The sequence below is a fragment of the Nothobranchius furzeri genome, chromosome 7 (genome assembly GCF_043380555.1).
Source record: "Nothobranchius furzeri strain GRZ-AD chromosome 7, NfurGRZ-RIMD1, whole genome shotgun sequence".
In the NCBI taxonomy this organism is placed as follows: domain Eukaryota; kingdom Metazoa; phylum Chordata; class Actinopteri; order Cyprinodontiformes; family Nothobranchiidae; genus Nothobranchius; species Nothobranchius furzeri.
Genome location: NC_091747.1, coordinates 42,385,380 through 42,409,365, shown reverse-complemented (window position 1 = coordinate 42,409,365; position 23,986 = coordinate 42,385,380). Strand labels below are relative to the sequence as shown.

General features: G+C 37.6%; 26 non-coding genes across 26 annotated transcripts; 10 read left to right on the top strand and 16 right to left on the bottom strand.

Annotated features, from left to right (window-relative positions):
- Positions 1–31: 31 nt before the first annotated feature.
- trnal-caa (transfer RNA leucine (anticodon CAA)) lies at positions 32–140 on the bottom strand. Its single transcript has 2 exons — positions 103–140; positions 32–77 (listed from the first exon to the last, which is right to left on the bottom strand). It is a non-coding gene; the product is annotated as a tRNA-Leu (tRNA).
- Positions 141–521: 381 nt separating this feature from the next.
- Positions 522–594, top strand: trnak-cuu (transfer RNA lysine (anticodon CUU)). Its single transcript has one exon. It is a non-coding gene; the product is annotated as a tRNA-Lys (tRNA).
- An 825-nt stretch (positions 595–1,419) lies between these two features.
- On the bottom strand, positions 1,420–1,528 carry trnal-caa (transfer RNA leucine (anticodon CAA)). Its single transcript has 2 exons — positions 1,491–1,528; positions 1,420–1,465 (listed from the first exon to the last, which is right to left on the bottom strand). It is a non-coding gene; the product is annotated as a tRNA-Leu (tRNA).
- Positions 1,529–1,909: 381 nt separating this feature from the next.
- Positions 1,910–1,982, top strand: trnak-cuu (transfer RNA lysine (anticodon CUU)). The gene has a single exon. It is a non-coding gene; the product is annotated as a tRNA-Lys (tRNA).
- Positions 1,983–2,692: 710 nt separating this feature from the next.
- On the bottom strand, positions 2,693–2,801 carry trnal-caa (transfer RNA leucine (anticodon CAA)). The gene is made up of 2 exons: positions 2,764–2,801; positions 2,693–2,738 (listed from the first exon to the last, which is right to left on the bottom strand). It is a non-coding gene; the product is annotated as a tRNA-Leu (tRNA).
- Positions 2,802–3,182: 381 nt separating this feature from the next.
- On the top strand, positions 3,183–3,255 carry trnak-cuu (transfer RNA lysine (anticodon CUU)). The gene has a single exon. It is a non-coding gene; the product is annotated as a tRNA-Lys (tRNA).
- A 739-nt stretch (positions 3,256–3,994) lies between these two features.
- On the bottom strand, positions 3,995–4,103 carry trnal-caa (transfer RNA leucine (anticodon CAA)). The gene is made up of 2 exons: positions 4,066–4,103; positions 3,995–4,040 (listed from the first exon to the last, which is right to left on the bottom strand). It is a non-coding gene; the product is annotated as a tRNA-Leu (tRNA).
- A 1,205-nt stretch (positions 4,104–5,308) lies between these two features.
- On the bottom strand, positions 5,309–5,417 carry trnal-caa (transfer RNA leucine (anticodon CAA)). The gene is made up of 2 exons: positions 5,380–5,417; positions 5,309–5,354 (listed from the first exon to the last, which is right to left on the bottom strand). It is a non-coding gene; the product is annotated as a tRNA-Leu (tRNA).
- Positions 5,418–5,798: 381 nt separating this feature from the next.
- trnak-cuu (transfer RNA lysine (anticodon CUU)) lies at positions 5,799–5,871 on the top strand. The gene has a single exon. It is a non-coding gene; the product is annotated as a tRNA-Lys (tRNA).
- Positions 5,872–6,688: 817 nt separating this feature from the next.
- Positions 6,689–6,797, bottom strand: trnal-caa (transfer RNA leucine (anticodon CAA)). Its single transcript has 2 exons — positions 6,760–6,797; positions 6,689–6,734 (listed from the first exon to the last, which is right to left on the bottom strand). It is a non-coding gene; the product is annotated as a tRNA-Leu (tRNA).
- Positions 6,798–8,050: 1,253 nt separating this feature from the next.
- On the bottom strand, positions 8,051–8,159 carry trnal-caa (transfer RNA leucine (anticodon CAA)). The gene is made up of 2 exons: positions 8,122–8,159; positions 8,051–8,096 (listed from the first exon to the last, which is right to left on the bottom strand). It is a non-coding gene; the product is annotated as a tRNA-Leu (tRNA).
- A 1,157-nt stretch (positions 8,160–9,316) lies between these two features.
- trnal-caa (transfer RNA leucine (anticodon CAA)) lies at positions 9,317–9,425 on the bottom strand. The gene is made up of 2 exons: positions 9,388–9,425; positions 9,317–9,362 (listed from the first exon to the last, which is right to left on the bottom strand). It is a non-coding gene; the product is annotated as a tRNA-Leu (tRNA).
- Positions 9,426–9,806: 381 nt separating this feature from the next.
- Positions 9,807–9,879, top strand: trnak-cuu (transfer RNA lysine (anticodon CUU)). The gene has a single exon. It is a non-coding gene; the product is annotated as a tRNA-Lys (tRNA).
- Positions 9,880–10,656: 777 nt separating this feature from the next.
- On the bottom strand, positions 10,657–10,765 carry trnal-caa (transfer RNA leucine (anticodon CAA)). The gene is made up of 2 exons: positions 10,728–10,765; positions 10,657–10,702 (listed from the first exon to the last, which is right to left on the bottom strand). It is a non-coding gene; the product is annotated as a tRNA-Leu (tRNA).
- A 381-nt stretch (positions 10,766–11,146) lies between these two features.
- trnak-cuu (transfer RNA lysine (anticodon CUU)) lies at positions 11,147–11,219 on the top strand. Its single transcript has one exon. It is a non-coding gene; the product is annotated as a tRNA-Lys (tRNA).
- Positions 11,220–11,917: 698 nt separating this feature from the next.
- trnal-caa (transfer RNA leucine (anticodon CAA)) lies at positions 11,918–12,026 on the bottom strand. The gene is made up of 2 exons: positions 11,989–12,026; positions 11,918–11,963 (listed from the first exon to the last, which is right to left on the bottom strand). It is a non-coding gene; the product is annotated as a tRNA-Leu (tRNA).
- Positions 12,027–12,407: 381 nt separating this feature from the next.
- Positions 12,408–12,480, top strand: trnak-cuu (transfer RNA lysine (anticodon CUU)). Its single transcript has one exon. It is a non-coding gene; the product is annotated as a tRNA-Lys (tRNA).
- An 826-nt stretch (positions 12,481–13,306) lies between these two features.
- Positions 13,307–13,415, bottom strand: trnal-caa (transfer RNA leucine (anticodon CAA)). The gene is made up of 2 exons: positions 13,378–13,415; positions 13,307–13,352 (listed from the first exon to the last, which is right to left on the bottom strand). It is a non-coding gene; the product is annotated as a tRNA-Leu (tRNA).
- Positions 13,416–14,668: 1,253 nt separating this feature from the next.
- Positions 14,669–14,777, bottom strand: trnal-caa (transfer RNA leucine (anticodon CAA)). The gene is made up of 2 exons: positions 14,740–14,777; positions 14,669–14,714 (listed from the first exon to the last, which is right to left on the bottom strand). It is a non-coding gene; the product is annotated as a tRNA-Leu (tRNA).
- A 381-nt stretch (positions 14,778–15,158) lies between these two features.
- trnak-cuu (transfer RNA lysine (anticodon CUU)) lies at positions 15,159–15,231 on the top strand. The gene has a single exon. It is a non-coding gene; the product is annotated as a tRNA-Lys (tRNA).
- Positions 15,232–16,039: 808 nt separating this feature from the next.
- trnal-caa (transfer RNA leucine (anticodon CAA)) lies at positions 16,040–16,148 on the bottom strand. The gene is made up of 2 exons: positions 16,111–16,148; positions 16,040–16,085 (listed from the first exon to the last, which is right to left on the bottom strand). It is a non-coding gene; the product is annotated as a tRNA-Leu (tRNA).
- Positions 16,149–16,529: 381 nt separating this feature from the next.
- On the top strand, positions 16,530–16,602 carry trnak-cuu (transfer RNA lysine (anticodon CUU)). The gene has a single exon. It is a non-coding gene; the product is annotated as a tRNA-Lys (tRNA).
- A 3,483-nt stretch (positions 16,603–20,085) lies between these two features.
- Positions 20,086–20,194, bottom strand: trnal-caa (transfer RNA leucine (anticodon CAA)). Its single transcript has 2 exons — positions 20,157–20,194; positions 20,086–20,131 (listed from the first exon to the last, which is right to left on the bottom strand). It is a non-coding gene; the product is annotated as a tRNA-Leu (tRNA).
- Positions 20,195–21,403: 1,209 nt separating this feature from the next.
- trnal-caa (transfer RNA leucine (anticodon CAA)) lies at positions 21,404–21,512 on the bottom strand. Its single transcript has 2 exons — positions 21,475–21,512; positions 21,404–21,449 (listed from the first exon to the last, which is right to left on the bottom strand). It is a non-coding gene; the product is annotated as a tRNA-Leu (tRNA).
- A 1,290-nt stretch (positions 21,513–22,802) lies between these two features.
- On the bottom strand, positions 22,803–22,911 carry trnal-caa (transfer RNA leucine (anticodon CAA)). The gene is made up of 2 exons: positions 22,874–22,911; positions 22,803–22,848 (listed from the first exon to the last, which is right to left on the bottom strand). It is a non-coding gene; the product is annotated as a tRNA-Leu (tRNA).
- Positions 22,912–23,292: 381 nt separating this feature from the next.
- On the top strand, positions 23,293–23,365 carry trnak-cuu (transfer RNA lysine (anticodon CUU)). The gene has a single exon. It is a non-coding gene; the product is annotated as a tRNA-Lys (tRNA).
- Positions 23,366–23,986: the final 621 nt, after the last annotated feature.

The following is a 23,986-nucleotide window of genomic DNA, read 5'->3' as shown; positions in this document are numbered from 1 at the left end:
ATCATACAACTTTGTTTCTAGTTAATGAATGTGTCAAGGGTGGGATTTGAACCCACGCCTCCTACTGGAGACCAGAATCCCCACACTGGAATGGAAGCAATGCTTGAGTCTGGCGCCTTTTACCGCTCGGCCATCTTGACTGAAGATTGGAGTTGTATAATAAAGTTGCAGAGGTTGAATTGTGACCTACCCTCTGAAGTTGTCCTTTGCTATTTCATTGACCTTGTAGAACCACTTATCCCAAGTAAGACTGCTGGCTGTGATAATGAATAAAATCGATAAGTTGTAAGTTTGGTCAAATGTCTGAAATGAAGTTGCCCAATCAAAAGCAATTGTTTTCATTCAAGTTCTACCCATTCCCAAAACACTTTGGATCTTTAGAAGATTGGTGTTCAACTTCAAAAGCTCTTTTATTGTTACTGAGTTACAGTAATTTGTTGTATCTGAAGGACCAGGGCAACAAACCCTGTATGGCAAAACAGTGTCACCTCACGTTGTCAAACTTGTCAAGATTGTCAAATGCCCGACTAGCTCAGTCGGTAGAGCATGAGACTCTTAATCTCAGGGTCGTGGGTTCAAGCCCCACGTTGGGCGCTTAGGCTTTTGACAGAGTATGTTTTCATGCAGTGTCACCAGTTTACCCTGAATCAAAATGCGTTTGCTTGAAAAACAGAAATTGTTGCCATCGATTGGGGGAAGTTTTAAGCTCAGACAACACTAAGAAAAACGCGAAGGAACTCCCTAATTCTTATGCCAGAACCTGCAATTCTTCTCACAAAAGAACTAGTAGAAAGATTACACATGAATAGACAGATGTTGCCTTTAGAATCTATTACTAACATGGGACTTGAACCCATGACCCTGAGATTAAAAGTCTCATGCTCTACCGGCTGAGCTAGTCAGGCTACAAAATGGTTACAGACAGAAACAGAGTAAAATAGTCAGATAGATAAATAGATGATAGATAGATAGATAGATAGATAGATAGATAGATAGATAGATAGATAGATAGATAGATAGATAGATAGATAGATAGATAGATAGATAGATAGATAGATAGATAGATAGATAGATAGATAGATAGATAGATAGATAGATAGATAGATAGATAGATAGATTATTTCATTCATTCATTCATTGGTTGATGACACTGTAAAAAAGTTTGCCACATAAGCGCACAAATCTTCAAACGAGTGGCACAGTAGTTATTTTTAAGTTTTTGTATGTTAGATAACAACATTGTTAACAGAAAAGCACTTTTCTAAAAAATTTAGAAAAAGACCAACATATGTCTTTCTGCAGATATGTACACCAAAGATACACGCACCCATCTTTGAATAAATTGCTCCTGATAGCGTCCAGAGATCTTTATTCTTGAGATAAAATTAATCATAAACCTTTGTTACTAGAAAATGAATGTGTCAAGAGTGGGATTTGAACCCACGCCTCCTACTGGAGACCAGAATCCCCATATTGGAATGGAAGCAATGCTTGAGTCTGGCGCCTTTGACCGCTCGGCCATCTTGACTGAAGATTGGAGTGGTATAATAAAGTTGCAGAGGTTGAAGTGTGACCTACCCTCTGAAGTTGTCCTTTGCTATTTCATTGACCTTGTAGAGTCACTTATCCCAAGTAAGACTGCTGGCTGTGATAATGAATACAATCGATAAGTTGTAAGTTTGGTCAAATGTCTGAAATGAAGTTGCCCAATCAAAAGCAATTGTTTTCATTCAAGTTCTACCCATTCCCAAAACACTTTGGATCTTTAGAAGATTGGTGTTCAACTTTATAAGCTCGTTTATTGTTACTGAGTTACAGTAATTTGTTGTATCTGAAGGACCAGGGCAACAAACCCTGTATGAAAAAACAGTGTCACCTCACGTTGTCAAACTTGTCAAAATTGTCAAATGCCCGACTAGCTCAGTCGGTAGAGCATGAGACTCTTAATCTCAGGGTCGTGGGTTCGAGCCCCACCTTGGGCGCTTAGGCCTTTGACAGAGTATGTTTCCATGCAGTGTCACCAGTTTACCCTGAATCAAAATGTGTTTGCTTGAAATACAGAAATTGTTGCCATAGATTGGGGGAAGTTTTAAGGTCAGACAACAATAAGAAAAAACTCAAATAAAGTCCCAAATTCTTATGCCAGCACCTGCAATTCTTCTCACAAAAGAACTAGTAGAAAGATTACACATGAATAGACAGATGTTGCCTGTAGAATCTATGCCTAACATGGGACCTGAACCCATGACCCTGAGATTAAAAGTCTCATGCTCTACCGGCTGAGCTAGTCAGGCTACAAAATGATTACAGACAGAAACAGAGTAAAATAGTCAGATAGATAGATAGATAGATAGATAGATAGATAGATAGATAGATAGATGATGGATAGATTCTTTCATTCATTCATTCATTGGTTGATGACACTGTAAAAAAGTTTGTCACATAAGCGCACAAATCTTCAAACGAGTGGCACAGTAGTTATTTTTAAGTTTTTGTATGTTAGATAACAACATTGTTAACAGAAAAGCACTTTTCTAAAAAATTTAGAAAAAGACCAACATATGTCTTTCTGCAGATCTGTACACCAAAGATACACGCACCCATCTTTGAATAAATTGCTCCTGATAGCGTCCAGAGATCTTTATTCTTGAGATAAAATCAATCATAAACCTTTGTTACTAGTTAATGAATGTGTCAAGAGTGGGATTTGAACCCACGCCTCCTACTGGAGACCAGAATCCCCATATTGGAATGGAAGCAATGCTTGAGTCTGGCGCCTTTGACCGCTCGGCCATCTTGACTGAAGATAGGAGTGGTATAATAAAGTTGCAGAGGTTGAAGTGTGACCTACCCTCTGAAGTTGTCCTTTGCTATTTCATTGACCTTGTAGAACCACTTATCCCAAGTAAGACTGCTGGCTGTGATAATGAATACAATCGATAAGTTGTAAGTTTGGTCAAATGTCTGAAATGAAGTTGCCCAATCAAAAGCAATTGTTTTCATTCAAGTTCTACCCATTCCCAAAACACTTTGGATCTTTAGAAGATTGGTGTTCAACTTTATAAGCTCTTTTATTGTTACTGAGTTACAGTAATTTGTTGTATCTGAAGGACCAGGGCAACAAACCCTGTATGAAAAAACAGTGTCACCTCACGTTGTCAAACTTGTCAAAATTGTCAAATGCCCGACTAGCTCAGTCGGTAGAGCATGAGACTCTTAATCTCAGGGTTGTGGGTTCGAGCCCCACGTTGGGCGCTTAGTCCTTTGACAGAGTATGTTTTCATGCAGTGTCACCAGTTTACCCTGAATCAAAATGCGTTTGCTTGAAAAACAGAAATTGTTGCCATAGATTGGGGGAAGTTTTAAGGTAAGACAACACTAAGAAAAAACTCAAATAAAGTCCCAAATTCTTATGCCAGCACCTGCAATTCTACTCACAAAAGAACTAGTAGAAAGATTACACATGAATAGACAGATGTTGCCTGTAGAATCTATGCCTAACATGGGACCTGAACCCATGCCCTGAGATTAAAAGTCTCATGCTCTACCGGCTGAGCTAGTCAGGCTACAAAATGATTATAGACAGAAACAGAGTAAAATAGTCAGATATATAGATAGATAGATAGATAGATAGATAGATAGATAGATAGATAGATAGATAGATAGATAGATAGATAGATAGATAGATAGATTCTTTCTTTCATTCATTCATTGGCTGATGACACTGTAAAAAAGTTTGTCACATAAGTGCACAAATCTTCAAATGAGTGGCACAGTAGTTATTTTTAAGTTTTTTGTATGTTAGATAACAACATTGTTAACAGAAAAGCACTTTTCTAAAAAATTTAGAAAAAGACCAACATATGTCTTTCTGCAGATCTGTACACCAAAGATACACGCACCCATCTTTGAATAAATTGCTCCTGATAGCGTCCAGAGATCTTTATTCTTGAGATAAAATCAATCATAAACCTTTGTTACTAGTTAATGAATGTGTCAAGAGTGGGATTTGAACCCACGCCTCCTACTGGAGACCAGAATCCCCATATTGGAATGGAAGCAATGCTTGAGTCTGGCGCCTTTGACCGCTCGGCCATCTTGACTGAAGATTGGAGTGGTATAATAAAGTTGCAGAGGTTGAAGTGTGACCTACCCTCTGAAGTTGTCCTTTGCTATTTCATTGACCTTGTAGAACCACTTATCCCAAGTAAGACTGCTGGCTGTGATAATGAATACAATCGATAAGTTGTAAGTTTGGTCAAATGTCTGAAATGAAGTTGCCCAATCAAAAGCAATTGTTTTCATTCAAGTTCTACCCATTCCCAAAACACTTTGGATCTTTAGAAGATTGGTGTTCAACTTCATAAGCTCTTTTATTGTTACTGAGTTACAGTAATTTGTTGTATCTGAAGGACCAGGGCAACAAACCTTGTATGAAAAAACAGTGTCACCTCACGTTGTCAAACTTGTCAAGATTGTCAAATGCCCGACTAGCTCAGTCGGTAGAGCATGAGACTCTTAATCTCAGGTTCGTGGGTTTGAGCCCCACGTTGGGCGCTTAGTCCTTTGACAGAGTATGTTTTCATGCAGTGTCACCAGTTTACCCTGAATCAAAATGCGTTTGCTTGAAATACAGAAATTGTTGCCATAGATTGGGGGAAGTTTTAAGGTCAGACAACACTAAGAAAAAACTCAAATAAAGTCCCAAATTCTTATGCCAGCACCTGCAATTCTTCTCACAAAAGAACTAGTAGAAAGATTACACATGAATAGACAGATGTTGCCTGTAGAATCTATGCCTAACATCGGACCTGACCCCATGACCCTGAGATTAAAAGTCTCATGCTCTACCGGCTGAGCTAGTCAGGCTACAAAATGATTATAGACAGAAACAGAGTAAAATAGTCAGATAGATAGATAGATAGATAGATAGATAGATAGATAGATAGATAGATAGATAGATAGATAGATAGATAGATAGATAGATAGATAGATAGATAGATAGATTCATTCATTCATTCATTCATTGGTTGATGACACTGTAAAAAAGTTTGTCACATAAGCGCACAAATCTTCAAATGAGTGGCACAGTAGTTATTTTTAAGTTTTTTTATGTTAGATAACAACATTGTTAACAGAAAAGCACTTTTCAAAAAAATTTAGAAAAAGACCAACATATGTCTTTCTGCAGATCTGTACACCAAAGATACACGCACCCATCTTTGAATAAATTGCTCCTGATAGCGTCCAGAGATCTTTATTCTTGAGATAAATTTAATCATACACCTTTGTTTCTAGTTAATAAATGTGTCAAGGGTGGGATTTGAACCCACGCCTCCTACTGGAGACCAGAATCCCCACATTGGAATGGAAGCAATGCTTGAGTCTGGCGCCTTTGACCGCTCGGCCATCTTGACTGAAGATTGGAGTGGTATAACAAAGTTGCAGAGGTTGAATTGTGACCTACCCTCTGAAGTTGTCCTTTGCTATTTCATTGACCTTGTAGAACCACTTATCCCAAGTAAGACTGCTGGCTGTGATAATGAATACAATCGATAAGTTGTGAGTTTGGTCAAATGTCTGAAATGAAGTTGCCCAATCAAAAGCAATTGTTTTCATTCAAGTTCTACCCATTCCCAAAACACTTTGGATCTTTAGAAGATTGGTGTTCAACTTCAAAAGCTCTTTTACTGTTACTGAGTTGCAGTAATTTGTTGTATCTGAAGGACCAGGGCAACAAACCCTGTATGGCAAAACAGTGTCACCTCACGTTGTCAAACTTGTCAAGATTGTCAAATGCCCGACTAGCTCAGTCCGTAGAGCATGAGACTCTTAATCTCAGGGTCGTGGGTTCAAGCCCCACGTTGGGCGCTTGGGCCTTTGACAGAGTATGTTTTCATGCAGTGTCACCAGTTTACCCTGAATCAAAATGCGTTTGCTTGAAAAACAGAAATTGTTGCCATCGACTGGGGGAAGTTTTAAGCTCAGACAACACTAAGAAAAACGCGAATGAACTCCCTAATTCTTATGCCAGCACCTGCAATTCTTCTCACAAAAGAACTAGTAGAAAGATTACACATGAATAGACAGATGTTGCCTTTAGAATCTATTCCTAACATGGGACTTGAACCCATGACCCTGAGATTAAAAGTCTCATGCTCTACCGGCTGAGCTAGTCAGGCTACAAAATGGTTACAGACAGAAACAGAGAAAAATAGTCAGATAGATAAATAGATGATAGATAGATAGATAGATAGATAGATAGATAGATAGATAGATAGATAGATAGATAGATAGATAGATAGATAGATAGATAGATAGATAGATAGATAGATAGATAGATAGATAGATAGATAGATAGATAGATAGATAGATAGATAGATAGATTATTTCATTCATTCATTCATTGGTTGATTGCACTGTAAAAAAGTTTGCCACATAAGCGCACAAATCTTCAAACGAGTGGCACAGTAGTTATTTTTAAGTTTTTGTATGTTAGATAACAACATTGTTAACAGAAAAGCACTTTTCTAAAAAATTTAGAAAAAGACCAACATATATCTTTCTGCAGATATGTACACCAAAGATACACGCACCCATCTTTGAATAAATTTCTCCTGATAGCGTCCAGAGATCTTTATTCTTGAGATAAAATCAATCATGAACCTTTGTTACTAGTTAATGAATGTGTCAAGAGTGGGATTTGAACCCACGCCTCCTACTGGAGACCAGAATCCCCATATTGGAATGGAAGCAATGCTTGAGTCTGGCGCCTTTGACCGCTCGGCCATCTTGACTGAAGCTTGGAGTGGTATAATAAAGTTGCAGAGGTTGAAGTGTGACCTACCCTCTGAAGTTGTCCTTTGCTATTTCATTGACCTTGTAGAACCACTTATCCCAAGTAAGACTGCTGGCTGTGATAATGAATACAATCGATAAGTTGTAAGTTTGGTCAAATGTCTGAAATGAAGTTGCCCAATCAAAAGCAATTGTTTTCATTCAAGTTCTACCCATTCCCAAAACACTTTGGATCTTTAGAAGATTGGTGTTCAACTTTATAAGCTCTTTTATTGTTACTGAGTTACAGTAATTTGTTGTATCTGAAGGACCAGGGCAACAAACCTTGTATGAAAAAACAGTGTCACCTCACGTTGTCAAACTTGTCAAGATTGTCAAATGCCCGACTAGCTCAGTCGGTAGAGCATGAGACTCTTAATCTCAGGTTCGTGGGTTTGAGCCCCACGTTGGGCGCTTAGTCCTTTGACAGAGTATGTTTTCATGCAGTGTCACCAGTTTACCCTGAATCAAAATGCGTTTGCTTGAAATACAGAAATTGTTGCCATAGATTGGGGGAAGTTTTAAGGTCAGACAACACTAAGAAAAAACTCAAATAAAGTCCCAAATTCTTATGCCAGCACCTGCAATTCTTCTCACAAAAGAACTAGTAGAAAGATTACACATGAATAGACAGATGTTGCCTGTAGAATCTATGCCTAACATCGGACCTGACCCCATGACCCTGAGATTAAAAGTCTCATGCTCTACCGGCTGAGCTAGTCAGGCTACAAAATGATTATAGACAGAAACAGAGTAAAATAGTCAGATAGATAGATAGATAAATAGATAGATAGATAGATAGATAGATAGATAGATAGATAGATAGATAGATAGATAGATAGATAGATAGATAGATAGATAGATAGATAGATAGATAGATAGATAGATAGATAGATAGATAGATAGATGGATTCATTCATTCATTCATTCATTGGTTGATGACACTGTAAAAAAGTTTGTCACATAAGCGCACAAATCTTCAAATGAGTGGCACAGTAGTTATTTTTAAGTTTTTTTATGTTAGATAACAACATTGTTAACAGAAAAGCACTTTTCAAAAAAATTTAGAAAAAGACCAACATATGTCGTTCTGCAGATCTGTACACCAAAGATACACGCACCCATCTTTGAATAAATTGCTCCTGATAGCGTCCAGAGATCTTTATTCTTGAGATAAATTTAATCATACACCTTTGTTTCTAGTTAATAAATGTGTCAAGGGTGGGATTTGAACCCACGCCTCCTACTGGAGACCAGAATCCCCACATTGGAATGGAAGCAATGCTTGAGTCTGGCGCCTTTGACCGCTCGGCCATCTTGACTGAAGATTGGAGTGGTATAACAAAGTTGCAGAGGTTGAATTGTGACCTACCCTCTGAAGTTGTCCTTTGCTATTTCATTGACCTTGTAGAACCACTTATCCCAAGTAAGACTGCTGGCTGTGATAATGAATAAAATCGATAAGTTGTGAGTTTGGTCAAATGTCTGAAATGAAGTTGCCCAATCAAAAGCAATTGTTTTCATTCAAGTTCTACCCATTCCCAAAACACTTTGGATCTTTAGAAGATTGGTGTTCAACTTCAAAAGCTCTTTTATTGTTACTGAGTTACAGTAATTTGTTGTATCTGAAGGACCAGGGCAACAAACCCTGTATGGCAAAACAGTGTCACCTCACGTTGTCAAACTTGTCAAGATTGTCAAATGCCCGACTAGCTCAGTCGGTAGAGCATGAGACTCTTAATCTCAGGGTCATGGGTTCAAGCCCCACATTGGGCGCTTGGGCCTTTGACAGAGTATGTTTTCATGCAGTGTCACCAGTTTACCCTGAATCAAAATGCGTTTGCTTGAAAAACAGAAATTGTTGCCATCGACTGGGGGAAGTTTTAAGGTCAGACAACACTAAGAAAAAACTCAAATAAAGTCCCAAATTCTTATGCCAGCACCTGCAATTCTTCTCACAAAAGAACTAGTAGAAAGATTACACATGAATAGACAGATGTTGCCTGTAGAATCTATGCCTAACATCGGACCTGACCCCATGACCCTGAGATTAAAAGTCTCATGCTCTACCGGCTGAGCTAGTCAGGCTACAAAATGATTATAGACAGAAACAGAGTAAAATAGTCAGATAGATAGATAGATAGATAGATAGATAGATAGATAGATAGATAGATAGATTCTTTCTTTCATTCATTCATTGGCTGATGACACTGTAAAAAAGTTAGTCACATAAGCGCACAAATCTTCAAATGAGTGGCACAGTAGTTATTTTTAAGTTTTTTTATGTTAGATAACAACATTGTTAACAGAAAAGCACTTTTCTAAAAAATTTAGAAAAAGACCAACATATGTCTTTCTGCAGATCTGTACACCAAAGATACACGCACCCATCTTTGAATAAATTGCTCCTGATAGCGTCCAGAAATCTTTATTCTTGAGATAAATTTAATCATACAACTTTGTTTCTAGTTAATGAATGTGTCAAGGGTGGGATTTGAACCCACGCCTCCTACTGGAGACCAGAATCCCCACACTGGAATGGAAGCAATGCTTGAGTCTGGCGCCTTTTACCGCTCGGCCATCTTGACTGAAGATTGGAGTTGTATAATAAAGTTGCAGAGGTTGAATTGTGACCTACCCTCTGAAGTTGTCCTTTGCTATTTCATTGACCTTGTAGAACCACTTATCCCAAGTAAGACTGCTGGCTGTGATAATGAATAAAATCGATAAGTTGTAAGTTTGGTCAAATGTCTGAAATGAAGTTGCCCAATCAAAAGCAATTGTTTTCATTCAAGTTCTACCCATTCCCAAAACACTTTGGATCTTTAGAAGATTGGTGTTCAACTTCAAAAGCTCTTTTATTGTTACTGAGTTACAGTAATTTGTTGTATCTGAAGGACCAGGGCAACAAACCCTGTATGGCAAAACAGTGTCACCTCACGTTGTCAAACTTGTCAAGATTGTCAAATGCCCGACTAGCTCAGTCGGTAGAGCATGAGACTCTTAATCTCAGGGTCGTGGGTTCAAGCCCCACGTTGGGCGCTTAGGCTTTTGACAGAGTATGTTTTCATGCAGTGTCACCAGTTTACCCTGAATCAAAATGCGTTTGCTTGAAAAACAGAAATTGTTGCCATCGATTGGGGGAAGTTTTAAGCTCAGACAACACTAAGAAAAACGCGAAGGAACTCCCTAATTCTTATGCCAGAACCTGCAATTCTTCTCACAAAAGAACTAGTAGAAAGATTACACATGAATAGACAGATGTTGCCTTTAAAATCTATTACTAACATGGGACTTGAACCCATGACCCTGGGATTAAAAGTCTCATGCTCTACCGGCTGAGCTAGTCAGGCTATAAAATGGTTACAGACAGAAACAGAGTAAAATAGTCAGATAGATAAATAGATGATAGATAGATAGATAGATAGATAGATAGATAGATAGATAGATAGATAGATAGATAGATAGATAGATAGATAGATAGATAGATAGATAGATAGATAGATAGATAGATAGATTATTTCATTCATTCATTCATTGGTTGATGACACTGTAAAAAAGTTTGCCACATAAGCGCACAAATCTTCAAACGAGTGGCACAGTAGTTATTTTTAAGTTTTTGTATGTTAGATAACAACATTGTTAACAGAAAAGCACTTTTCTAAAAAATTTAGAAAAAGACCAACATATGTCTTTCTGCAGATATGTACACCAAAGATACACGCACCCATCTTTGAATAAATTGCTCCTGATAGCGTCCAGAGATCTTTATTCTTGAGATAAAATTAATCATAAACCTTTGTTACTAGTAAATGAATGTGTCAAGAGTGGGATTTGAACCCACGCCTCCTACTGGAGACCAGAATCCCCATATTGGAATGGAAGCAATGCTTGAGTCTGGCGCCTTTGACCGCTCGGCCATCTTGACTGAAGATTGGAGTGGTATAATAAAGTTGCAGAGGTTGAAGTGTGACCTACCCTCTGAAGTTGTCCTTTGCTATTTCATTGACCTTGTAGAGTCACTTATCCCAAGTAAGACTGCTGGCTGTGATAATGAATACAATCGATAAGTTGTAAGTTTGGTCAAATGTCTGAAATGAAGTTGCCCAATCAAAAGCAATTGTTTTCATTCAAGTTCTACCCATTCCCAAAACACTTTGGATCTTTAGAAGATTGGTGTTCAACTTTATAAGCTCGTTTATTGTTACTGAGTTACAGTAATTTGTTGTATCTGAAGGACCAGGGCAACAAACCCTGTATGAAAAAACAGTGTCACCTCACGTTGTCAAACTTGTCAAAATTGTCAAATGCCCGACTAGCTCAGTCGGTAGAGCATGAGACTCTTAATCTCAGGGTCGTGGGTTCGAGCCCCACCTTGGGCGCTTAGGCCTTTGACAGAGTATGTTTCCATGCAGTGTCACCAGTTTACCCTGAATCAAAATGTGTTTGCTTGAAATACAGAAATTGTTGCCATAGATTGGGGGAAGTTTTAAGGTCAGACAACAATAAGAAAAAACTCAAATAAAGTCCCAAATTCTTATGCCAGCACCTGCAATTCTTCTCACAAAAGAACTAGTAGAAAGATTACACATGAATAGACAGATGTTGCCTGTAGAATCTATGCCTAACATGGGACCTGAACCCATGACCCTGAGATTAAAAGTCTCATGCTCTACCGGCTGAGCTAGTCAGGCTACAAAATGATTACAGACAGAAACAGAGTAAAATAGTCAGATAGATAGATAGATAGATAGATAGATAGATAGATGATGGATAGATTCTTTCATTCATTCATTCATTGGTTGATGACACTGTAAAAAAGTTTGTCACATAAGCGCACAAATCTTCAAACGAGTGGCACAGTAGTTATTTTTAAGTTTTTGTATGTTAGATAACAACATTGTTAACAGAAAAGCACTTTTCTAAAAAATTTAGAAAAAGACCAACATATGTCTTTCTGCAGATCTGTACACCAAAGATACACGCACCCATCTTTGAATAAATTGCTCCTGATAGCGTCCAGAGATCTTTATTCTTGAGATAAAATCAATCATAAACCTTTGTTACTAGTTAATGAATGTGTCAAGAGTGGGATTTGAACCCACGCCTCCTACTGGAGACCAGAATCCCCATATTGGAATGGAAGCAATGCTTGAGTCTGGCGCCTTTGACCGCTCGGCCATCTTGACTGAAGATAGGAGTGGTATAATAAAGTTGCAGAGGTTGAAGTGTGACCTACCCTCTGAAGTTGTCCTTTGCTATTTCATTGACCTTGTAGAACCACTTATCCCAAGTAAGACTGCTGGCTGTGATAATGAATACAATCGATAAGTTGTAAGTTTGGTCAAATGTCTGAAATGAAGTTGCCCAATCAAAAGCAATTGTTTTCATTCAAGTTCTACCCATTCCCAAAACACTTTGGATCTTTAGAAGATTGGTGTTCAACTTTATAAGCTCTTTTATTGTTACTGAGTTACAGTAATTTGTTGTATCTGAAGGACCAGGGCAACAAACCCTGTATGAAAAAACAGTGTCACCTCACGTTGTCAAACTTGTCAAAATTGTCAAATGCCCGACTAGCTCAGTCGGTAGAGCATGAGACTCTTAATCTCAGGGTCGTGGGTTCGAGCCCCACCTTGGGCGCTTAGTCCTTTGACAGAGTATGTTTTCATGCAGTGTCACCAGTTTACCCTGAATCAAAATGCGTTTGCTTGAAAAACAGAAATTGTTGCCATAGATTGGGGGAAGTTTTAAGGTAAGACAACACTAAGAAAAAACTCAAATAAAGTCCCAAATTCTTATGCCAGCACCTGCAATTCTTCTCACAAAAGAACTATTAGAAAGATTACACATGAATAGACAGATGTTGCCTGTAGAATCTATGCCTAACATGGGACCTGAACCCATGACCCTGAGATTAAAAGTCTCATGCTCTACCGGCTGAGCTAGTCAGGCTACAAAATGATTATAGACAGAAACAGAGTAAAATAGTCAGATAGATAGATAGATAGATAGATAGATAGATAGATAGATAGATAGATAGATAGATAGATAGATAGATAGATAGATAGATAGATAGATAGATAGATAGATAGATAGATAGATAGATAGATAGATAGATGATAGATAGATAGATAGATAGATAGATAGATAGATAGATAGATAGATTCTTTCATTCATTCATTCATTGGTTGATTGCACTGTAAAAAAGTTTGCCACATAAGCGCACAAATCTTCAAACGAGTGGCACAGTAGTTATTTTTAAGTTTTTGTATGTTAGATAACAACATTGTTAACAGAAAAGCACTTTTCTAAAAAATTTAGAAAAAGACCAACATATATCTTTCTGCAGATATGTACACCAAAGATACACGCACCCATCTTTGAATAAATTTCTCCTGATAGCGTCCAGAGATCTTTATTCTTGAGATAAAATCAATCATAAACCTTTGTTACTAGTTAATGAATGTGTCAAGAGTGGGATTTGAACCCACGCCTCCTACTGGAGACCAGAATCCCCATATTGGAATGGAAGCAATGCTTGAGTCTGGCGCCTTTGACCGCTCGGCCATCTTGACTGAAGATTGGAGTGGTATAATAAAGTTGCAGAGGTTGAAGTGTGACCTACCCTCTGAAGTTGTCCTTTGCTATTTCATTGACCTTGTAGAACCACTTATCCCAAGTAAGACTGCTGGCTGTGATAATGAATACAATCGATAAGTTGTAAGTTTGGTCAAATGTCTGAAATGAAGTTGCCCAATCAAAAGCAATTGTTTTCATTCAAGTTCTACCCATTCCCAAAACACTTTGGATCTTTAGAAGATTGGTGTTCAACTTTATAAGCTCTTTTATTGTTACTGAGTTACAGTAATTTGTTGTATCTGAAGGACCAGGGCAACAAACCTTGTATGAAAAAACAGTGTCACCTCACGTTGTCAAACTTGTCAAGATTGTCAAATGCCCGACTAGCTCAGTCGGTAGAGCATGAGACTCTTAATCTCAGGTTCGTGGGTTTGAGCCCCACGTTGGGCGCTTAGTCCTTTGACAGAGTATGTTTTCATGCAGTGTCACCAGTTAACCCTGAATCAAAATGCGTTTGCTTGAAATACAGAAATTGTTGCCATAGATTGGGGGAAGTTTTAAGGTCAGACAACACTAAGAAAAAACTCAAATAAAGTCCCAAATTCTTATGCCAGCACCTGCAATTCTTCTCACAAAAGAACTAGTAGAAAGATTACACATGAATAGACAGATGTTGCCTGTAGAATCTATGCCTAACATCGGACCTGACCCCATGACCCTGAGATTAAAAGTCTCATGCTCTACCGGCTGAGCTAGTCAGGCTACAAAATGATTATAGACAGAAACAGAGTAAAATAGTCAGATAGATAGATAGATAAATAGATAGATAGATAGATAGATAGATAGATAGATAGATAGATAGATAGATAGATAGATAGATAGATAGATAGATAGATAGATAGATAGATAGATAGATAGATAGATAGATAGATAGATAGATAGATAGATTCATTCATTCATTCATTCATTGGTTGATGACACTGTAAAAAAGTTTGTCACATAAGCGCACAAATCTTCAAATGAGTGGCACAGTAGTTATTTTTAAGTTTTTTTATGTTAGATAACAACATTGTTAACAGAAAAGCACTTTTCAAAAAAATTTAGAAAAAGACCAACATATGTCGTTCTGCAGATCTGTACACCAAAGATACACGCACCCATCTTTGAATAAATTGCTCCTGATAGCGTCCAGAGATCTTTATTCTTGAGATAAATTTAATCATACACCTTTGTTTCTAGTTAATAAATGTGTCAAGGGTGGGATTTGAACCCACGCCTCCTACTGGAGACCAGAATCCCCACATTGGAATGGAAGCAATGCTTGAGTCTGGCGCCTTTGACCGCTCGGCCATCTTGACTGAAGATTGGAGTGGTATAACAAAGTTGCAGAGGTTGAATTGTGACCTACCCTCTGAAGTTGTCCTTTGCTATTTCATTGACCTTGTAGAACCACTTATCCCAAGTAAGACTGCTGGCTGTGATAATGAATAAAATCGATAAGTTGTGAGTTTGGTCAAATGTCTGAAATGAAGTTGCCCAATCAAAAGCAATTGTTTTCATTCAAGTTCTACCCATTCCCAAAACACTTTGGATCTTTAGAAGATTGGTGTTCAACTTCAAAAGCTCTTTTATTGTTACTGAGTTACAGTAATTTGTTGTATCTGAAGGACCAGGGCAACAAACCCTGTATGGCAAAACAGTGTCACCTCACGTTGTCAAACTTGTCAAGATTGTCAAATGCCCGACTAGCTCAGTCGGTAGAGCATGAGACTCTTAATCTCAGGGTCGTGGGTTCAAGCCCCACGTTGGGCGCTTGGGCCTTTGACAGAGTATGTTTTCATGCAGTGTCACCAGTTTACCCTGAATCAAAATGCGTTTGCTTGAAAAACAGAAATTGTTGCCATCGACTGGGGGAAGTTTTAAGCTCAGACAACACTAAGAAAAACGCGAATGAACTCCCTAATTCTTATGCCAGCACCTGCAATTCTTCTCACAAAAGAACTAGTAGAAAGATACACATGAATAGACAGATGTTGCCTTTAGAATCTATTCCTAACATGGGACTTGAACCCATGACCCTGAGATTAAAAGTCTCATGCTCTACCGGCTGAGCTAGTCAGGCTACAAAATGGTTACAGACAGAAACAGAGAAAAATAGTCAGATAGATAAATAGATGATAGATAGATAGATAGATAGATAGATAGATAGATAGATAGATAGATAGATAGATAGATAGATAGATAGATAGATAGATAGATAGATAGATAGATAGATAGATAGATAGATAGATAGATAGATAGATAGATAGATAGATAGGTTATTTCATTCATTCATTCATTGGTTGATGACACTGTAAAAAAGTTTGCCACATAAGCGCACAAATCTTCAAACGAGTGGCACAGTAGTTATTTTTAAGTTTTTGTATGTTAGATAACAACATTGTTAACAGAAAAGCACTTTTCTAAAAAATTTAGAAAAAGACCAACATATATCTTTCTGCAGATATGTACACCAAAGATACACGCACCCATCTTTGAATAAATTTCTCCTGATAGCGTCCAGAGATCTTTATTCTTGAGATAAAATCAATCATAAACCTTTGATTCTAGTTAATGAATGTGTCAAGAGTGGGATTTGAACCCACGCCTCCTACTGGAGACCAGAATCCCCATATTGGAATGGAAGCAATGCTTGAGTCTGGCGCCTTTGACCGCTCGGCCATCTTGACTGAAGATTGGAGTGGTATAATAAAGTTGCAGAGGTTGAAGTGTGACCTACCCTCTGAAGTTGTCCTTTGCTATTTCATTGACCTTGTAGAACCACTTATCCCAAGTAAGACTGCTGGCTGTGATAATGAATACAATCGATAAGTTGTAAGTTTGGTCAAATGTCTGAAATGAAGTTGCCCAATCAAAAGCAATTGTTTTCATTCAAGTTCTACCCATTCCCAAAACACTGTGGATCTTTAGAAGATTGGTGTTCAACTTTATAAGCTCTTTTATTGTTACTGAGTTACAGTAATATGTTGTATCTGAAGGACCAGGGCAACAAACCTTGTATGAAAAAACAGTGTCACCTCACGTTGTCAAACTTGTCAAGATTTTCAAATGCCCGACTAGCTCAGTCGGTAGAGCATGAGACTCTTAATCTCAGGGTCGTGGGTTCGAGCCCCACGTTGGGCGCTTAGTCCTTTGACAGAGTATGTTTTCATGCAGTGTCACCAGTTTACCCTGAATCAAAATGCGTTTGCTTGAAAAACAGAAATTGTTGCCATAGATTGGGGGAAGTTTTAAGGTCAGACAACACTAAGAAAAAACTCAAATAAAGTCCCAAATTCTTATGCCAGCACCTGCAATTCTTCTCACAAAAGAACTAGTAGAAAGATTACACATGAACAGACAGATGTTGCCTGTAGAATCTATGCCTAACATCGGACCTGACCCCATGACCCTGAGATTAAAAGTCTCATGCTCTACCGGCTGAGCTAGTCAGGCTACAAAATGATTATAGACAGAAACAGAGTAAAATAGTCAGATAGATAGATAGATAGATAGATAGATAGATAGATAGATAGATAGATAGATAGATAGATAGATAGATAGATAGATAGATAGATAGATAGATAGATAGATAGATAGATAGATAGATAGATAGATAGATAGATAGATAGATAGATAGATAGATAGATAGATAGATTCTTTCTTTCATTCATTCATTGGTTGATGACACTGTAAAAAAGTTTGTCACATAAGCGCACAAATCTTCAAATGAGTGGCACAGTAGTTATTTTTAATTTTTTTATTTTAGATAACAACATTGTTAACAGAAAAGCACTTTTCTAAAAAATTTAGAAAAAGACCAACATATGTCTTTCTGCAGATCTGTACACCAAAGTTACACCCACCCATCTTTGAATAAATTGCTCTTGATAGCATCCAGAGATCTTTATTCTTGAGATAAAATTTATCATACACCTTTGGTTCTAGTTAATGAATGTGCCAAGAGTGGGATTTGAACCCACACCTCCTACTGGAGACCAGAATCCCCACATTAGAATGGAAGCAATGCTTGAGTCTGACACCTTTGACCGCTCGGCCATCTTGACTGAAGATTGGAGTGGTATAATAAAGTTGCAGAGGTTGAATTGTGACCTACCCTCTGAAGTTGTCCTTTGCTATTTCATTGACCTTGTAGAACCACTTATCCCAAGTAAGACTGCTGGCTGTGATAATGAATACAATCGATAAGTTGTAAGTTTGGTCAAATGTCTGAAATGAAGTTGCCCAATCAAAAGTAATTCTTTTCATTCAAATCTACCCATTCCCAAAACACTTTGGATCTTTAGAAGATTGGTGTTCAACTTCAAAAGCTCTTTTATTGTTACTGAATTACAGTAATTTGTTGTATCTGAAGGACCAGGGCAACAAACCCTGTATGAAAAAACAGTGTCACCTCACATTGTCAAACTTGTCAACATTGTAAAATGCCCGACTACCTCAGTAGGTAGAGCATGAGACTCTTAATCTCAGGGTCGTGGGTTCGAGCCCCACGTTGGGCGCTTAGTCCTTTGACAGAGTATGTTTTCATGGAGTGTCACCAGTTTATCCTGAATCAAAATGCGTTTGCTTGAAAAACAGAAATTGTTGCTATAGATTGGGGGAAGTTTTAAGGTCAGACAACAATAAGAAAAAACTCAAATAAAGTCCCAAATTCTTATGCCAGCACCTGCAATTCTTCTCACAAAAGAACTAGTAGAAAGATTACACATGAATAGACAGATGTTGCCTGTAGAATCTATGCCTAACATGGGACCTGAACCCATGACCCTGAGATTAAAAGTCTCATGCTCTACCGGCTGAACTAGTCAGGCTACAATATGATTACAGACAGAAACAGAGTAAAATAGTCAGATAGATAGATAGATAGATAGATAGATAGATAGATAGATAGATAGATAGATAGATGATAGATAGATAGATAGATTCTTTCTTTCATTCATTCATTGGTTGATGACACTGTAAAAAAGTTTGTCACATAAGCGCACAAATCTTCAAATGAGTGGCACAGTAGTTATTTTTAAGTTTTTTTATTTTAGATAACAACATTGTTAACAGAAAAGCACTTTTCTAAAAAATTTAGAAAAAGACCAACATATGTCTTTCTGCAGATCTGTACACCAAAGTTACACCCACCCATCTTTGAATAAATTGCTCTTGATCGCATCCAGAGATCTTTATTCTTGAGATAAAATTAATCAGACGCCTTTGTTTCTAGTTAATGAATGTGTCAAGAGTGGGATTTGAACCCACGCCTCCTACTGGAGACCAGAATCCCCATATTGGAATGGAAGCAATACTTGAGTCTGGCGCCTTTGACCCCTCGGCCATCTTGTCTGAAGATTGGAGTGGTATAATAAAGTTGCAGAGGTTGAATTGTGACCTACCCTCTGAAGTTGTCCTTTGCTATTTCATTGACCTTGTAGAACCACGTATCCCAAGTAAGACTGCTGGCTGTGATAATGAATACAATCGATAAGTTGTAAGTTTGGTCAAATGTCTGAAATGAAGTTGCCCAATCAAAAGCAATTGTTTTCATTCAAGTTCTACCCATTCCCTAAACACTTTGGCTCTTTAGAAGATTGGTGTTCAACTTCAAAAGCTCTTTTATTGTTACTGAGTTACAGTAATTTATTGTATCTGAAGGACCAGGGCAACAAACCCTGTATGGCAAAACAGTGTCACCTCACGTTGTCAAACTTGTCAAGAATGTCAAATGCCTGACTAGCTCAGTCGGTAGAGCATGGAACTCTTAATCTAAGGGTCGTGGGTTTGAGCCCCACGTTGGGAGTTTAGTCCTTTGACAGAGTATGTTTTCATGCAGTGTCACCAGTTTACCCTGAATCAAAATGCGTTTGCTTGGAAAACAGAAATTGTTGCCATAGAGTGGGGGAAGTTTTAAGCTCAGACAACAATAAGAAAAAACTCAAATAAAGTCCCAAATTCTTATGCGAGCACCTGCAATTCTTCTCTCAAAAGAACTAGTAGAAAGATTACACATGAATAGACAGATGTTGCCTGTAGAATCTATGCCTAACATGGGACTTGAACCCATGATCCTGAGATTAAAAGTCTCATGCTCTACTAGCTGAGCTAGTCAGGCTACAACATGATTACAGACAGAAACAGAGTAAAATAGTCAGATAGATAGATAGATAGATAGATAGATAGATAGATAGATAGATAGATAGATAGATAGATAGATAGATAGATAGATAGATAGATAGATAGATAGATAGATAGATAGATAGATAGATAGATAGATGATAGATAGATAGATAGATAGATAGATAGATAGATAGATAGATTATTTCATTCATTCATTCATTGGTTGATGAGACTGTAAAAAAGTTTGTCACATAAGCGCACAAATCTTCAAATGAGTGGCACAGTAGTTATTTTTAAGTTTTTTTATTTTAGATAACAACATTGTTAACAGAAAAGCACTTTTCTAAAAAATTTAGAAAAAGACCAACATATGTCTTTCTGCAGATCTGTACACCAAAGTTACACCCACCCATCTTTGAATAAATTGCTCTTGATAGCATCCAGAGATCTTTATTCTTGAGATAAAATTTATCATACACCTTTGGTTCTAGTTAATGAATGTGCCAAGAGTGGGATTTGAACCCACGCCTCCTACTGGAGACCAGAATCCCCACATTGGAATGGAAGCAATACTTGAGTCTGTCGCCTTTGACCGCTCGGCCATCTTGACTGAAGTTTGGAGTGGTATAATAAAGTTGCAGAGGTTGAATTGTGACCTACCCTCTGAAGTTGTCCTTTGCTATTTCATTGACCATGTAGAACCACTTATCCCAAGTAAGACTGCTGGCTGTGATAATGAATACAATCGATAAGTTGTAAGTTTGGTCAAATGTCTGAAATGAAGTTGCCCAATCAAAAGTAATTCTTTTCATTCAAATTCTACCCATTCCCAAAACACTTTGGATCTTTAAAAGATTGGTGTTCAACTTCAAAAGCTCTTTTATTGTTAATTAATTACAGTAATTTGTTGTATCTGAAGGACCAGGGCAACAAACCCTTAATGAAAAAACAGTGTCACCTCACATTGTCAAACTTGTCAAGATTGTAAAATGCCCGACTACCTCAGTAGGTAGAGCATGAGACTCTTAATCTCAGGGTCGTGGGTTCGAGCCCCACGTTGGGCGCTTAGTCCTTTGACAGAGTATGTTTTCATGGAGTGTCACCAGTTTACCCTGAATCAAAATGCGTTTGCTTAAAAACAGAAATTGTTGCCATAGATTGGGGGAAGTTTTAAGGTCAGACAACAATAAGAAAAAACTCAAATAAAGTCCCAAATTCTTATGCCAGCACCTGCAATTCTTCTCACAAAATAACTAGTAGAAAGATTACACATGAATAGACAGATGTTACCTGTAGAATCTATGCCTAACATGGGACCTGAACCCATGACCCTGAGATTAAAAGTCTCATGCTCTACCGGCTGAGCTAGTCAGGCTACAAAATGATTACAGACAGAAACAGAGTAAAATAGTCAGCTAGATAGATAGATGATAGATAGATAGATAGATAGATAGATAGATAGATAGATAGATAGATAGATAGATAGATAGATAGATAGATAGATAGATAGATAGATTCTTTCTTTCATTCATTCATTGGTTGATGACACTGTAAAAAAGTTTGTCACATAAGCGCACAAATCTTCAAATGAGTGGCACAGTAGTTATTTTTAAGTTTTTTTTATTTTAGATAACAACATTGTTAACAGAAAAGCACTTTTCTAAAAAAATTTAGAAAAAGACCAACATATGTCTTTCTGCAGATCTGTACACCAAAGTTACACCCACCCATCTTTGAATAAATTGCTCTTGATAGCATCCAGAGATCTTTATTCTTGAGATAAAATTAATCAGACACCTTTGTTTCTAGTTAATGAATGTGTCAAGAGTGGGATTTGAACCAACGCCTCCTACTGGAGACCAGAATCCCCATATTGGAATGGAAGCAATACTTGAGTCTGGCGCCTTTGACCGCTCGGCCATCTTGACTGAAGATTGAACTGGTATAATAAAGTTGCAGAGGTTGAATTGTGACCTACCCTCTGAAGTTGTCCTTTGCTATTTCATTGACCTTGTAGAACCACGTATCCCAAGTAAGACTGCTGGCTGTGATAATGAATACAATCGATAAGTTGTAAGTTTGGTCAAATGTCTGAAATGAAGTTGCCCAATCAAAAGCAATTGTTTTCATTCAAGTTCTACCCATTCCCAAAACACTTTGGATCTTTAGAAGATTGGTGTTCAACTTCAAAAGCTCTTTTATTGTTACTGAGTTACAGTAATTTATTGTATCTGAAGGACCAGGGCAACAAACCCTGTATGGCAAAACAGTGTCACCTCACGTTGTCAAACTTGGCAAGAATGTCAAATGCCTGACTAGCTCAGTCGGTAGAGCATGGAACTCTTAATCTAAGGGTCGTGGGTTTGAGCCCCACGTTGGGAGTTTAGTCCTTTGACAGAGTATGTTTTCATGCAGTGTCACCAGTTTACCCTGAATCAAAATGCTTTTGCTTGGAAAACAGAAATTGTTGCCATAGAGTGGGGGAAGTTTTAAGCTCAGACAACACTAAGAAAAAACTCAAATAAAGTCCCAAATTCTTATGCGAGCACCTGCAATTCTTCTCTCAAAAGAACTAGTAGAAAGATTACACATGAATAGACAGATGTTACCTGTAGAATCTATGCCTAACATGGGACCTGAACCCATGACCCTGAGATTAAAAGTCTCATGCTCTACCGGCTGAGCTAGTCAGGCTACAAAATGATTACAGACAGAAACAGAGTAAAATAGTCAGCTAGATAGATAGATGATAGATAGATAGATAGATAGATAGATAGATAGATAGATAGATAGATAGATAGATAGATAGATAGATAGATAGATAGATAGATAGATAGATAGATGATAGATGATAGATAGATAGATAGATAGATAGATAGATAGATAGATAGATAGATAGATTGATAGATTGATAGATTCTTTTATTCATTCATTCATTGGTTGATGACACTGTAAAAAAGTTTGTCACATAAGCACACAAATCTTGAAATGAGTGGCACAGTAGTTATTTTTAAGTTTTTTTATGTTAGATAACAACATTGTTAACAGAAAAGCACTTTTCTAAAAAATTTAGAAAAAGACCAACATATGTCTTTCTGCAGATCTGTACACCAAAGATACACCCACCCATCTTTGAATAAATTGCTCCTGATAGCGTCCAGAGATCTTTATTCTTGAGATAAAATTAATCATAAACCTTTGTTACTAGTTAATGAATGTGTCAAGAGTGGGATTTGAACCCACGCCTCCTACTGGAGACCAGAATCCCCATATTGGAATGGAAGCAAAGCTTGAGTCTGGCGCCTTTGACCGCTCGGCCATCTTGACTGAAGATTGAAGTGGTATAATAAAGTTGCAGAGGTTGAATTGTGACCTACCCTCTGAAGTTGTCCTTTGCTATTTCATTGACCTTGTAGAACCACTTATCCCAAGTAAGACTGCTGGCTGTGATAATGAATACAATCGATAAGTTGTAAGTTTGGTCAAATGTCTGAAATGAAGTTGCCCAATCAAAAGCAATTGTTTTCATTCAAGTTCTACCCATTCCCAAAACACTTTGGATCTTTAGAAGATTGGTGTTCAACTTCATAAGCTCTTTTATTGTTACTGAGTTACAGTAATTTGTTGTATCTGAAGGACCAGGGCAACAAACCCCGTATGGCAAAACAGTGTCACCTCACGTTGTCAAACTTGTCAAGATTTTCAAATGCCCGACTAGCTCAGTCGGTAGAGCATGAGACTCTTAATCTCAGGGTCGTGGGTTCGAGCCCCTCGTTGGGCGCTTAGTCCTTTGACAGAGTATGTTTTCATGCAGTGTCACCAGTTTACCCTGAATCAAAATGCTTTTGCTTGAAAAACAGAAATTGTTGCCATAGATTGGGGGAAGTTTTAAGCTCAGACAACACTAAGAAAAACTCAAATAAAGTCCCAAATTCTTATGCCAGCACCTGCAATTCTTCTCACAAAAGAACTAGTAGAAATATTACACATGAATAGACAGATGTTGCCTGTAGAATCTATGCCTAACATCGGACCTGACCCCATGACCCTGAGATTAAAAGTCTCATGCTCTACCGGCTGAGCTAGTCAGGCTACAAAATGATTATAGACAGAAACAGAGTAAAATAGTCAGATAGATAGATAGATAGATAGATAGATAGATAGATAGATAGATAGATAGATAGATAGATAGATAGATAGATAGATAGATAGATAGATAGATAGATAGATAGATAGATAGATAGATAGATAGATAGATAGATAGATGATAGATAGATAGATAGATAGATAGATAGATAGATAGATTATTTCATTCATTCATTCATTGGTTGATGAGACTGTAAAAAAGTTTGTCACATAAGCGCACAAATCTTCAAATGAGTGGCACAGTAGTTATTTTTAA